Source organism: Carettochelys insculpta, chromosome 14, assembly GCF_033958435.1.
Source record: "Carettochelys insculpta isolate YL-2023 chromosome 14, ASM3395843v1, whole genome shotgun sequence".
NCBI lineage: Eukaryota > Metazoa > Chordata > Testudines > Carettochelyidae > Carettochelys > Carettochelys insculpta.
Window position 1 is genome coordinate 3325140 of NC_134150.1, and position 13475 is coordinate 3338614.

Genomic DNA, 13475 nt, shown 5'->3' on the forward strand with positions numbered 1-13475 from the left:
CCACCCTTCCCTGAAGCTCCGCCCTTTCCTGAGACTGTCCTCCTGCCCTGCCCCTTCTCTGAGTCCCCAACCCATCACTGGGCTGAGGCAGGGGTTTGGGGGCAGAGGAGCCCCTAGAAGCTGCAAAGCCATAGCCACATGGGCAGGGATCTGCAGCCACTGGGGGAGGCCTGCCCATCTCCAGCCCCACGATAGCCTTCCCTCCAGCCTGCCAGGGCCAGGGTTGCCTGGGCACTGGTCCTGGCCCAGACCCTACCATGGGCAGCCTGGCCCCAGCCTAGTCTCTGATGCAGCAGGCCTGGTCCCCATCATGCAGGGGCAGCCTGACCTGGCCCCAATCTGGCCATGACAGCTCAGCCCTGGCCCTGGCAGCCTGATTCCCACCTGACCCTGGAGGTCCGACCGTGGTCCTGGCTACAGCCCCCAGCCAGCCTGGCCCCCATCTGGCTGCAGTGGTGTGGCCTCTATTCCACATCCAGTCCAGACCGGGGTCCCCATCCGGTCCCATCCCTTAGCCAGGGCCAGAACCCATCCACTCCTGCACCCCAAACTTCTGCTCCAGCCCTGAGCCCCTCATCCCTGGCCCCACCCCCAGCCAGAGCCCTCACAGCCTGGCACTCCAATCCTCTGCCCAGGCCTCAGCCCCCACCTGCTCGCAGAACCCCTGCGCCCACTCTTGCCACGTGCGTTTTCTGTGCACCAACATGGAGGTGATGCGTTGCAAGTCACCTCTGCATTGCACGTCGTCTCCCGTTTCGGCGCATGCACCAAAACTCATTCCACTCGGGGTGGGACAATTCACAGGGCTCTGGAGTGGGGCTGCAGGTCTCAGGCCAGGCTGGGCCAGGGGGTCGGAGATGTAAGCTCCCAGTGGTGTATACTGCAGCTCCCAGGTCCCTGCTGTGACCAGTAGTGCATGGTGAATAGCCTGGAACACACCATGCACCATCCTCGTGCCCTCATAGCTCCTGCCGGCTGGGAATGGAACCTTCCTGGCCACTCCTGTAGCTAGGGCAGCGGTGGACAACCTAGGCTAGCGAAGGGCCCTGCATGAGTGGCCCTCCTTCATCTCAGTGGGCCGCAAGACTGTTGTAACCAAGACGGTCTCCTGGGCTAGGGCCAGTTTGTTAGCCACGCTTGCGTGCTCGGAAGCGGTGGGGTGCGTGGACTGAACGGCAGAAGACTGGATGACCAGGGAGCGCCTGGCTCTCACAACGGTGCCCTCGCTTCACGCACGTGTCCCTGCGGTAATACCAGGAAGGAGAAAAATGAGACGGCCGGACACCCGGGGAATCCGGCAAGTGGAGCATTAGCAGCAGCGAGCAAAAGGCCTCGTGGGCCGCACACAGAACCTTGATGGGCCAGATGTGGCCCTCAGGCCGCAGGTTGAGCACCACGGGCCTCAGGGCAGCAGGACCCAGCAGCTGCTTGCAGGAGCTGTTCACAGCCAGGGCAAGAAGAAGCCTGCCTCAGCCCTGGGTCTCCATTGCACCATCTGGCTGGTGGTGCCAACCAGAGCAGCCAAGGTCCCTTTTTGATCGGGTGTTCCGGATGAAAAACCAGACACCTGGCAACCCCAATCTTGTTCCTGACCTGCAGCCCGGCCCCGCCTCCCACTAAGCTAGCTCTAGACCTCCCAAACAGCCCTCCCAGTACCGTACACTCATCAGCTATGGTGGACTTTGCGTCCTGTGCTGGGCAGCTCAAGTCCAATCACGATACACACTTCTCACTAGCTGGCTTGCACTTCCACACCCAGTTCCCCCAATGCACCTCCATCTTGCCCCAGAGTGCCACCCTGCCCTGCCACTCGTGGGGTCCCCAGTCCTGCCAGCGCACCTCCACCCTGGCCTGCTACCCCACTTCTGAGTCACTCCAGAACAGAAGCCGCAACACGTGTTATCCAGCCACGTTGTGCGACCTGCCTGGGAAACGGCTGGTTCAATGGAGCTCACCAAACACTATGCCCTCGTACAGCCGGGAACAGACACACCAGCCTGCGCATGGACATGGCTGGCTGTCCCCCCAGGAGGGTCCCCAGTGCCTTGCTTAGTTTCCAAAGGACGAAATCAGCAAGCACATGGTTCAGGTGTGACACTGCTGGGGCCGACCGTCGCAGTCTCAGCAGCAGATAGGAATCACTGAGGGAACCAGAGTAGAGAAAATCAATTGGCGATTTGCTAAGCTTGGCCGGTGCCGAGTGGAAGCAGGGAATCCATTTCCCCAGCTTGTCAGGAGTGCTGCCAGGCTCTCGGCATAACCCTTTCCCGGGAAGGGTTGGAGGAGGAGGTCTCACTTCTGCCAGCCCCAGCTGCGGGCTACCCCAGAGCTGCAGAAACAACTCCCTTTGGTCAAACATTTTCCACCTTGGCTGGGTGTTAGGGTTGGAAAACCGCAAGTTCCACATCTGGAGGCCATTAACACAAACATCTGGTAACTGGCTGGCAGGATTCGCACCATGGGAAGTTGGAGAGGGAGGACCCAAGCCAGCACCCCCAGGCAAAGGCCCCGCTTCCCCCCGTGGTCTGTTAAAAGGGCAGTGCCACTTTTTCTGCACAGCTGAGCTTGGCCCACTTGGTAAGCAGGTGGTGGAGGAGGTTGGGGTGTTCTGCAGTTTATGACACTTGGCTTTCCTCACTGGTGCTTCAGGGAGTAGCTCATGCAGAGGGGGTCACAGCTGGCAATGCCCAATGCTTTCTGGGCCTGGCAAAAGCAGCCGCACATCGCAGGCTCTAAGCACGAGAATCACAGCAAGAGGCGTGTCCGCTTCCCCCATCAAACTGCCAGGGCAGAGAGTTTCTTCCACTGGGCACTCTGGGAGCAGGGGGAGCAGGACCCACGGGGCGGGCCAGTCGACCACGCATGGATCGTGCTCCACAATCAGGGAAGATCGGTGGGATGTCCCTTAAGGGAGCCTGGAGAAGCCCCAGCTCCACTGGCCATTCCTGCTCTTGGGGAACTTTTCTTCCCCCGGACCTGGTGCTGAGAGGTCACCGGAGCTCAGTGCTCGGATGGGGAAAGGCTGATGTGGTTGGACATAATTCCACTGCACAGCCAGAGGCAAACTCCACCCCAGGGCGAGTCCCCTAAGCTCTCCCTAGGCACCCACCCCCTGCCCAGAATGCAGAGGCCCTTTTCCCATGGGCCTTGCCAGCTGCGTGGGGCACTTCGGCGTGCTCCAGCCATAGGACACCTCAACAGGCAGCGAGGCTGGGCTCGGCCTGGGCTCCCCACAGGACAGAGCAGGAACAGCATTATCTGCGCCCATCGGTGCTGAGCCCTCCCGCTGCCCTCAGTGCGACTGTTCAGGCTTGGTTATGCCCCATTTTGCGGGTGGGCCTCCAGCCAGTTCTGCTATGGCAATGGCCCCATTGAGGCAGCATCCCTGGCCAGCCTGCTCAGAGCACTCAAGGGCCACGCTCCGTCTGCATCAGCCACTTCCAGGTCCCAGCCTGCCTGAGCTAAGTGCCATCCCCTGGATCAGAGGTGGGGAAAGTAGCCAAAAAAGATACTTGAGTAAAAATGCAGCTGCTGGCCCTTCTGGATACTTGAGTACAATAAATATGTGAGACGTGCACGTGTCTTTCTACTCAAGTAGTTTTCCAGAGTGACACCTGTCACATGTACTTAAGTACACCCCCCCACCACCATTGGCAGCAGTACTTGTAACTCAAGTAACTTTTGGGGTACTTTCTTCACCTCTGCCCAGGGTGATGAGTGAGAATGGCTTCCTGGGCTTGTGCTTTCCCCAGGCCTGCCCTCCTTGGACCCCCAGGTGCATCCGTGGGTCAGGCCCCTGCACTGCCGAGGTGACTCTGCAGCACTGGGCGTGCTTCTTGGGAGAACCCCACCTGGTCCTGCGGGCTGCATGCAGACAGCTTCTTCTGGGGACAGGAGCTGCTCTGCCAGCTGAGAGGCGGGACGGATGGAGGTTCTGGCACTAGCCTGAGCTTTGGGAGCCCTGGGCTCAAGTCTCTGCTTCAGCACAGGTTGATGCGAACTCAGGCCAATCACTTAGCTTCTCTGGGCCTCAGTTCCCCAGCTGTAAAATGGGGCTAACAGCTCTGTCCTACTGCTGGGAGGGCAAAAAGACCAGACACTGCCAGGCTACTGGGATGTGGCTCAGACAAAGGCCAGAGCTAGATTACTGCCTCTTTTCCCTAGGTGGAGGGGGCATCCTTGGCCTGGCATCTGCTTCAGTATCCCTGGCTGAAGGCACCAGGGCAAATTACCCACCCAGGGTGTACAGCCCAGCTCTGGAGTCTGACAATTGGGCACTGGTTTTCCCCAAGGAGATGGAGGGTCCCATTTGCCTTCGGGTTGTGAACTGGGAGCAGATGTTCAGGTGGCATTTTCAAGCTTTGCCTCTGCAACCGAGCAGGGAGACTCCAGGAGGTGAGGCGTTCAGCAGAGCAACGAGAGAGCCAGCATGCCGCAAACCAGACCAGGTCCCACCGGGCAACCTCGCTGCTGCCGGGCAGGGACGCCGTTGAGAGCAGCATTGTCTCTCCAGAAGAGAAGAGGTCACACAGGGCAAGAATCACACATCATCCACTAATAGCTCCTAGAAGCGGAAGGGGCAGCTAATGGATTTATGGTTCCCACTGGTCCCCCTCCACCCCCAGAGAGCTTATTCCAGGGCTGGTAGAACAGCAGACGCAGCCTTTCCACAGCGTGTATATTCCTGGATACTTGGTGAATGGGAGGGGTGCAGTATTCCTGCTATTTCTGCCCTCTCCAGGCTGTTTCAAGCAAAGGCTCTGACACCCCTGCCCCCCCCCGCAGGCCAGGCAGCTGGGTCAGCCCTCCCGGGCTGCCGCTCCCTGTTCTCTCCCAACAGCTGGAGCTTGCTAACAGGGTGGAGCTGACACACACACAGCAGAGCCCTGGCAGGCAGAGGCAGATAAGCAGAGAGGCTATCTCACACTGGCCCCAAGGGGAGGGGCAGAGAGGAAGGAATGCCACATGGGAGGGGTTCCTGCCGGATTCCCACCCCGACTCCCGGAAGCTCAGCCTCCATTTCCCAACCTTTAAAATGCAGAGGTGGAAAAACTACCTGAAAAGCTACTTGAGTAAAAGTGCAGCTGCTTGGGGGTGCACTTAAATACAAATCACCAGCGTCCCTCTGGAAAACTACATGAGTAGCAGTGTGTGACAGCTGTAGTCAAGTATCTAGAGGACACCACAGATTTCACTTGTCACTTCTGGCTACTTGAGTACAATTAAGGTGCGGTACTTTTGTACATTTCCCCCCAAAAGTAGCTGTACTTTTACTCAAGTAATTTTGGGGGTACTTTCCCCAACTCTGCTGGTTGCTATTTAGCTCCAGTAGTAAAGGCCAGTGGTTCAAACACCTGCTGAACTGCATTATAGCCCTGCCCTTCCCTGTGGTACTCTTAAGGCCTTGGCCCCGCCGAAAAGTTGCCCCAGGTGAATTTAAAGCAGCTGTTAAACCAGCGCAAGGCCTGTCGCAGCCACTGACTGGTTTGGCTTATGTCAGGTCTCAACTGAGTTACGCTACGCTGACATAAGCACCGACACGGAGGTTGGCATTTGCGGAGCTCTTCCACTGTTCGGCTGAATCAGTGGCATTTCCTTGCGCAGAAAAGCCCGAGTTGGCTGTGGAGGTGTTGCCCCTCCGCAAGGAACAATCCTGTGCAATCAAGTCCACGGCCACCGATTTCCTGCGTGGCCTGGGGCCAGGCCCTTGACCTCTTAGGGGAACTGTTTCTCCACCCGCAAAATAGGGAGAGCTTTCAGCTTTGGAAAACGCTGTGAGCTCCTCTCACGAGAAGTGGTGCAGGAGCCATCTGGATAGCCACTGCATAACTGTGCCATTCAGGGGAAGAAAGCAGGTGCAGTGGGACCTACAGTAGGGTGCAGGAATGACAGCTGGTAAATGCAAGTCCATGGCTGTCCCTGCAGGGAGGGGCAGGCTGCTTAACCGGGAGAGAGGATGGAGTTCTTGGGCCCAAAAAGCAGCTTAATGAAACCCCATCCAGTGGTCCCATTCATAGAATCAAATCATAGAATCCTAGGGCTGGAAGAGACCTCAGGAGGTCATTGAACCCAGCTCCCATTCATCCCTTCCTAGCCTAGTGCACCAACAAAGGGGCTAGGAGCAAACGGAAGCCCCATTCAGCTGGATCAGCGGAAACTTTGCTGTCGCTCGGTGCCAAGTACAGTTGAGCAGCAGGGTGCAGGGCCAAGGGAAGGCCCATTGGGATGGGGTGGGGGGTAGAGCACAGGAGGCCAGACTCCCAAAACGTGGCTGGAGGGGCCGGCTGCTGCCACTGTTGCACAGTTTCATGGAAGGATTCCCAAGGCGAGTGGGAGCTGGCCCCAGCCATCCAGTCAAACAGGAATAACATTTGCAGCTCTGCTAGGCCTGCCAGAAAACAAGAGGAAATCGGCCTTCCTGGAGCTGGAGTTGGGGGAGCTGGTCAGCGAGGCAGGAAGGAACTGCGACTTCCCCTCCCGCAGGTTAGCACAGCACCACTGGCCAAGGTGCAGTGGGCAGGAAGGGCGGGTGGCACTTTCCCTTGAAGCTTGGGCCGTGGGCAAGAGGCGGTACAAGAGCCGGCTCAGTGCGCCAGTCCATGTGGCCCCATGCGGTGGCAAGGGACACGGATGAGATCTATCTGCACCACGAGGACCAGATCCCTCCCTGCCGCCGCCTGTGGCACTGAGACTGCCCCTTTGATGGAAATGCTTCCCCTCTTGGAAAGGCTCTAGGGATGGGGAAGAGACATGCCGGGAACCTGCACTAGTTTGTGCTGAGCAGCTTCCTCCCCACCACGTCTCGGCTTGGCCAGCAGTGGAACATGGGAGACGTCAGGAGACTTCTCTTCAGGCTCTGGCCAGGCCAAAAGCAAACAGATCCTGATGAGGACGAGCAGAGATGGGTGCCAGCTGCTGGACTCAGCCATCCCAACTTGGGCGACTGGGTCCCTACAAACAAATCTGGGGTTTCCACCTCATGCTGTCACGCCGGGGCCATTCGCCCCTTCCAAGCATGTCCCCACCGACAGGGGCAAGAGGACAGCACAAGCAGCATCTTCTGGGAAGGCAAAGATGCTGCTGCTGAGTTGGCCACCTGGAGCTCATCGTTCTTGGATGTGTGCCCCTCAGCCCAGGTGCAGGGGAGCTCTACCAGCTCTGAAGAGTTACCAGCCCCAGGGCAGGGCCCAGCTCGCTAACTCGACGCTGCTCCCCAAGCCCTTCCTCTGCCACAGAGGGCAGGATGGCCAACAGAGTAGGGGTGGTCTGGAGCTCAGCTGACACCTGCTCCTGGAGCATTTGGGTTGGGCCAGCTGTACGGTGGTGTAACTAGCAGCTATGTTCCAGCTTCCACACCCAGCTCTGCTCACTGGCCTCGTATTACCCCACAACTCAGCTCAGTCAGTCGATTTAGACCTGCAGCAGCCCCAGCTGCTCCACTGTACCACTTGGCAAAGGCACCTCAGCCCAGACCTGCCGCAACGCTGCGAGGCCGGACCTGGGAGACTTCTGTTGTAGAGTGGGGAGAGATACCCCCGCCCTTCGGAGATTGGGAGAGCTATTCGTTTGCGTTTGAGCAGCACCACCTAGAGGCGTGCTGCTGACCTGCGCAGGCTCCAGATCAATCTCCGTGTTCATTGTCAGAAAGCACAATCATTCCTGATCCAAATTAAACCTGGTGGCGCTTGGGTGGTCCACGCTTCCAGCTGCCGGGGGGGGGGGATGTTTTAACCCTCTATAGATAGCAGCTCATACCCAGAAAGGCCCAGAGAACAGCCCCAATATGGTCATTCATTGGTCCTGCTCAGAAGCCAATGACAGAACTCAAAATAAATACTTCCCTCCCCTTCAGCGACTGTCTGCCCACCACATCGGACAACAGCTGCAGAGGATTAGGGCAGGGGCAGAGAATACAATCGCTTCACAAATCGCAAGGTTGGGCTGAAGACAAGGGTCCCCTCTAATTTTTGTGCACCAAGGCAGGAGTGCACCCCCCATAGAAACACATGCTGCCCTGCAGCGTGCTCTGCTAATCAGCTGGGCTGCCCCACTGCTCAGCTTACAGGGAATACCACTGAAGAACTTCTGACTGAAGAGACCCAGGAGCAGCGGGAACTCTTTACAGACTGCACTGGGCCTAGAGCATGGGGCAACATCACTACACGGACAACAAGTAGTCCTGTGGCCCCTTAGAGACTAACGGATTTTGGAGCATCAGCTTTCCTGGGCAAAGACCGGCTTCTTCAGATGCCTGGCGAGGTGTTCAGAGGAGGGTCTCAGTCAAGGGGAGGGCCAGAGCTGACCAGGTCAATTCAGCCAGGGTGGAAATGGCCCATTATCGGCAGTTCATGTGGAATTGTGAACATCAAGAACAGAGAAACTGCTTTTGTAAGGGGCCAACCACTCACAGTCTATCTGCTCTTGATGTTCATACCTCCACATTAGATTCTGACAATGGGCTACATCCCCCTTGACTGATCTGACTTGTTTTCTCCTCTCTTGATGTATACTACCAATAACGGGCCATTTCCACCCTGACTGAATAGGCCTCGTTAGCTCTGGCCCTCCCCTTTACTGAGACCCTCCTCTTTAAACCCTCCTCTGAACCACCCCCCAACTCATGCATCTGACAAAGCGGGTCTCTGTCCATGAAAGCTTATGCTCCAAAATATCTGTTAGTCTATAAGGTGCCATAGGACTTCTTGCTGTTTTTGAAGATACAGACTAACTCGGCTCCCTCTCCGATAATTATCACTACACAGAAGCCCACATGAGTAGGAGTGTTGTCAAGGGGGGTGGAGGGGGGTGTAGACCAGCCTCATGTAGGACATCTCGCCTTTGGGACACATTCCATAGCAAATTCTTGGAGAAAGGCTGCTGCATTAAGGACAGCTAGCCTGGCTCAGGCTGACTGAAGAGACAGCCTGCACGGCAGAGAACAGCACGATCCAGTGAGGAGAGGACAGGGCTGGGAGCCAGGGTCCTGAATATGCCACTGTTCAGCTGTGGGACTCTGGGCCTTGTTCTCCTCTCACCCTTTGTTCATCTGGGTCTGACAGTTGGGACCGTCCTGGCCCCCACACCTCACGTTGATCAACCAAAGCCTACCACATGAAGCTGCCCTTGCCGATGGGCCCTCACTACTTCCATAATATGACTGTCATGCTAATACCCATTTCTGTACCGTGAAAACCCATAAAAGCACCAATCCTAACACCCCAGAAGAGACTTCAGATGAGAAATGTTTCTCCTTGTGATGCTGCCTGCCGCGCCCAGGAGTTCTCAAAACCTATCCCCAAGCAATGGCTCAAGCCCATGAAAGAGTTAACAGCTCTTCCACCTTTGAAGGAAAGCTGAAAGAAATGGGCTGGTTTAGTTTGCCAAAGAGAAGATTGAGGGGCAACATGACAGTGGTTTTCAGGTATCTAAAAGGCTGTCACAAGGAAGAGGGAGAAAACTTGTTCTTCTTGGTCTCTGCAGATAGAACAAGAAGCAATGTGCTTAAACTGCAGCCAGGGAGGTTTAGGTTGGATGTTTCCACCTCTGGGGCATGCTCATAAACAAGCCAGCCTGGCCACAGCCAGGTGGGAAAAGGATATGACTACAGGATCTTGCCTAAGTACATGCAGATCCACAAGTACTAAACACTGACTAGTCAAGTGAGAGATAAAATACTCCCATAATTGACAGTAATACACCCCAGCGACCACAGCAGAGGCCTCAGAGCTGGAAAGAGCTTGCTTCTTGGCTGAGCTCATCAGAGCCACAACTTACTTGGGTGTTCCTGGGCAGGTTGCCTGTGTCTTCAGACAACCCAGCCAGAAAAAAAAAATAGTCTAAAACGAGGTGCTTCACTGCAAGCAGATGCTGGAACTCTCACAAGTTTTTGCAGCAGGAATCCCCAGCACAAAACTGACTAAAAGTGCAATACTCTGCAGGTATTTCCAGCACCACACCAGCGCAGCGCCAGCAGTACAAACCCTATTCCATCCCTCATGAATATGCATTTCCCCTAATAATGCACAGGCCTGCAAAACAGAGCAGCCTTGGTCTCAAAAAAGCTAACACTGAGCACTTCTCTACATGGGGAAGTGAACGGGAACTGCAGAATAATTATTCCAAAAGAGAGGCACGATGGTCAGTTTCTCCATGTGGTCAAGGAAGGACCCTACCTCTGGGAAAAGAACTGCTGTCACACAAGAACCGGACTCCTAGCCTGTGAACCAGTGAAGGGGGAGGACTGATCAGCGAGATTACAACGCACTGCAGCCTAGATGCTCAAGCACTTTCCCCAGCTAAGAGTTCAAAGGGGAGCTTAGCCTTTGATGTAGAAAACAGGCTCTGAGTACTTCCAGGACTGATCAAAGAGCAGGTTCCCTGGCTGATAAAGAAAGAGAATATGAGGATTTTGGAAGTGTGTGTAGGCAAGGGAAACTTATCTCTTAAGGAAAGAATCTGCTCTGCAGTGAGTTGAAAGCCTTTGAGGTGTTGGTTGGGTATCTGCTAGGGCCCCTCACAAATGCAGATTCCTGTCCTTCCCCTGAGGCCCTTAACTAAGGGCAGTAAAGACTAAAACCCAGGGGAAGGAGCTGGCTGCCCCCAGGAGCAGGAATTAGCAAGAGTATTTTAGACTTCCATTCCCTCCCCGGCTTGCTTCGCAGACACAGTCACTTCCTTCCACTCCCTGAGGTCACACCACCATCTGGACCCAGGCTGTCATGCAACCCAGCAGAGGGGAGCCCTGGAGAATGCTCATCTGGTAATTATCTTCTACAGGTGCACAGAAATATTCATGGAAGCGATGGATACCGGAGCTTCCTCCACCCGCAAACAACAGTCACAAGATCTCAGACCAGTGTTTCTGGTGCCCCCTTTAAAAGAAATAAAAATAAAAATAAGTGCCCCCTTTAAAAAAAATTATTTTACACTCTCTCTCTCTCGTCCCCCCAAACTTCTCTGCTTTCCCCAAAGGGTGTGCTTACCACCGTTAGAAAAACATGGTACTAAGGTAATCCGAGCTCTTGAAACAAGTGCCTTTCAACTTTTTCACATTACTGTACTCTTCTCCCGAGTCAGACTGGTTTTGCACACCATCACGTTACACCTCACTTAAAAACTACTTACTTACAAAAACATCACAGGTGATAGTAACCGCGAGGGAGCTGTGGTAGTCTGTATTCCAACAAAACAAAGCGGCAGAAACATAGCACTTTAAAGACGAGCAAAATGATTTAGTCGGTGATGAGCTTTCGTGGGACAGACCCAAGACAGCTCGTCACTGAATAAATCATTTTGCTCATCTTTAAAGTGCTGCATTTCTGCCGCTTTATTTTGTTACTACTGAAAACTTGCTGACTTGCAAACATCTTATCAAAAATCAATGAATTGGAATACAACGATCACACACTCATCCCTCGCTATACGAGCACAATTGGCTCCCAACTTTCTGCTCGTGGGCCAAAATTCGTAAGAGGGACATTAAATTACCATTAAAATACACAGAAAAGTGTCTGATTGGTTCCTAATGTACCAAACTCAGCGAAAGAGTGGCAGCAGGGGGTGCTGCTTTGGAAAGGTAAGTGAACCTTGGGGTGGGGGGCTTGGAGAGGGTTAAAGGCTGGTGGCAGTTTGGGGCCATGAGTGGGGGAGAGGGTTAAAACCTGCAGGCGGCTCCTGTGGAGGAGGTGGTGGCTTGTTCCTCCTGGCTGCAGCAGAGGTACCTGGCAGGGGGTGTGCAGCGGGCACGGAGGTTCAGAAGGGGATGGGGTGGGTGTTGGGAGTGGGCAGGGGAGGGATATGGGAAGGAGGGAGCAGTGGGCTGGGGGAACGTTGGGACTGGGTGGTGGTGGTGTGGCGGGGGTGCACGGGTAGTTGCCGCAGGGGGAGTGTTGGGATCAGGCTGGGTGGGATGGAGGATCTCCCCACCCTGTGGCCAGGGACCCCGCAGCAGGCTCAGCTCCAGCCGTGGGGCTGTGGGTCTCCTCACACCCCGGCCAGGGACCCGGCAGCCAGCTTGTATGAGTGGGGAAAGTTCACTCAGATAGTGAACAGTGGTAACTACATGCATCCCTCGTTTTCGTGCGTACTCATAAGTAGAGTACTCGTTAAAGGAGGGATGAGTGCACTTACGTTTCAGTGTAAGGCATATAAAGCAGTAGAAACAAGTCATCGTCCGAATGAACTTTTAGAGTGTACTGACTTCACTAGTGTTTTTATGTAGCTTGTTGTAAAACTAGGCAACTACCTAGAAACCTTGATGCACCCCCAGAAGACCTCAGTGTTCACATACCCCAGTTGAGAAATACCACCTTAGAAGCTCATAGCCCAGATGTGCCTGAGGAACCAAGCTACTGACCAGTGTGTTAACGATGGACCTTGAACTCTAGTAAGTATTCTGGGGCTTGTTTGCTCTTGGAAGAGCACTTCTTGCATGCCTTGCTCTCCACTGAGATCAAGGCTCCCACACACCAGCAGTACTCAGTCTCCACTGGAGGGAGCTATTAAGTTCTACTTTGTCCTATGCCGGTTACAGCTTTGATCACAGAGCAGCACTAGGAGCGGGGCTTGCTGAACTATCAGCCAAGATGATTGGGGGGGTGGGGGGGGGCCTGGAGCACATGACCTATGAGGAGAGGCTGAGGGATTTGGGCTTATTTGGTTTGCAAAAGAGAAGACTGAGGGGTGATTTAATAACAGCCTTCAGCTTCCTGAAGGGGGCATTCTAGAGAAGGTGGAGAGAGGCTGTTCTCAGTGGTGACAGATGGCACAACAAGGAGCAATGGTCTCAAGTTACAGTGGGGGAGGCGGAGGTTGGATATTAGGAAAAAAAACTATTTCACCAGGAGGGTGGAGCAGTACTGGAATGTGTTACTGAGAAAGGTGGTGGAATCTCCAGCCCTGGAGGTTTTTAAGTCCCGGCTTGACAAAGTCCCAGCTGGGATGATTTAGTTGGGGTTGGTCCTACGTGAGGCAGGGGGCTGAACTCGAAGATCTCCTGAAGTCCCTTCCAGCCCTAGGATTCTACGATCTGCACTTTGTGCCTCCAATGGTGTCTGACCCAAAAGGGCAGGGTTACTAACACTTACAGCAGCAGACACCACACACACAGGAACACGCCGTCATACTTGGGTTTGCTTGAAAACCACTGAGAAACTTTGGGGGCACCTATTGATTCCAGCAGGACATGGCTGGAAGAGTTTGTTTGGATGGCGTCCCAGTGAGGACAAAAGGTCAGCTGGGGATTACCTATCATGCCCATTTGATCTCCTTGACCTGGGAATTAACAATCCACCCCGACAGGCGTCTCAGATTTTGAAGCATGAAGACTTTGAAGGCAAAGCAGAAGCAGTATTGGGTAACCTTGCTAAGCAGGGCTCTATTAAAGCCACTGCTGCTCCCCCGTGTCTCCTCTGAGCAGGCACCCCAAAGGGTCTCACTGCTGCTCTAAGAGAAAAGATATACTGGACCTGCCACTG